Genomic DNA, 1,570 nt, shown 5'->3' on the forward strand with positions numbered 1-1,570 from the left:
TTAATATCAATGTCATTATTACCATTAATACTAATATCATTATGCGTTTTATGGTGATAATGACAATGATAATAATAATCATCAATATCAATGTCATTACTACCATTATTACTATTATCATTATCATCAATCCTATTACTTTCCTATCATCATCACCAATATTATTATTGTTATTATACACCTATCTAATAATTTAGAATCCGAACTGGGGTAGACGTCAATATTTTCCTTATAAAATATCTTGGTTCAACAATTTCCTGTATCGGGAAACCTTTGTTCATATTATGTTTGATTTTGGTACCAAATATTATATTAATAAGATTCTATTAATTAACAAAAAGTTACCCTTCATTAATCAACTAAATTGCCTTTCAGACTATTTCTCCAAGTGAAAATTATCCAAGGAATAATCGAATTGTGAAAAATATTGGTTTACTTTGTTATACTATTAGTAGAGCAGGATCCAGACATCCTGTTCCGTTCGGAGAGAGAGAGAGAGAGAGAGAGAGAGAGAGAGAGAGAGAGAGAGAGAGAGAGAGAGAGAGAGAGAGAGAGAGAGAGAGAGAGAGAACAAAGGGAGAGAGCGGGAGAGGGAGCGGGGAGAGAGAGAGAGAGAGAGAGAGAGAGAGAGAGAGAGAGAGAGAGAGAGAGAGAGAGAGAGAGAGAGAGAGAGAGAGAGAGAGAGGGAGGGAGGGAAGGAGGGAGGGAGAGAGAGAGAAAGAGAGAGACAGAGAGAGAGAGAGAGAGAGAGAGAGAGAGAGAGAGAGAGAGAGAGATAGAGAGAGAGAGAGAGGGGGAGCGGGAGGGGGAGCGGGAGAGAGAGAGAGAGAGAGAGAGAGAGAGAGAGAGAGAGAGAGAGAGAGAGAGAGAGAGAGAGAGAGAGAGAGAGAGAGAGAGAGAGAGAGAGAGAGAGAGAGAGAGGGGTAAAGTAAAGCATATGAGAAGAAAGAGGGAGGGAGAGAGAGAGGGAGCGGGAGAGAGAGAGAGAGAGAGAGAGAGAGAGAGAGAGAAAGAGAGAGAGAGAGAGAGAGAGAGAGAGAGAGAGAGAGAGAGAGAGAGAGAGAGAGAGAGAGAGAGAGAGAGAGAGAGAGAGAGAAAGAGAGAGATAGAGAAAGCAAAACAGAAAAAAATAAAGCAAAGCATATGAGAAGAAAAAGAAAATAAATAAATCGTGACGAATAAAGGCAAGGGAGATAGACCTGCCCCCTCCCCCCACGAGAAAATAATCCTGATGAAAGACGAAAGAAAAAGAAAAAGAAGAAAAAGAAGAAAAAAGTTCGAAAGAATAAGGGATTGAGAGAGGATAAGAAAGAAATGATTATTCGATTTATGGGAAGCCTGGTTAATTCTCTTCTCCTCTCCTCTTCCTTTATTCCTATTGTTTCTCCTTTCTTTTCTTCCCTTCTATCCTTTTCTTCCTCCCCGCTTCAACTTTTTATTTGTTTTCATTATATTTCATTTCTTCCTCTTATTTCTTATCTCTTTTTACTTTTTATCTCTCTCTTTCCCTGTCCTTCTCTTTTTTCGTTCCTTTTCTGTATGTTCGTTTCTTCTCTCTTTCTCTCTCTCT

Source organism: Penaeus vannamei, chromosome 23 (assembly GCF_042767895.1).
Source record: "Penaeus vannamei isolate JL-2024 chromosome 23, ASM4276789v1, whole genome shotgun sequence".
Taxonomy (NCBI): domain Eukaryota; kingdom Metazoa; phylum Arthropoda; class Malacostraca; order Decapoda; family Penaeidae; genus Penaeus; species Penaeus vannamei.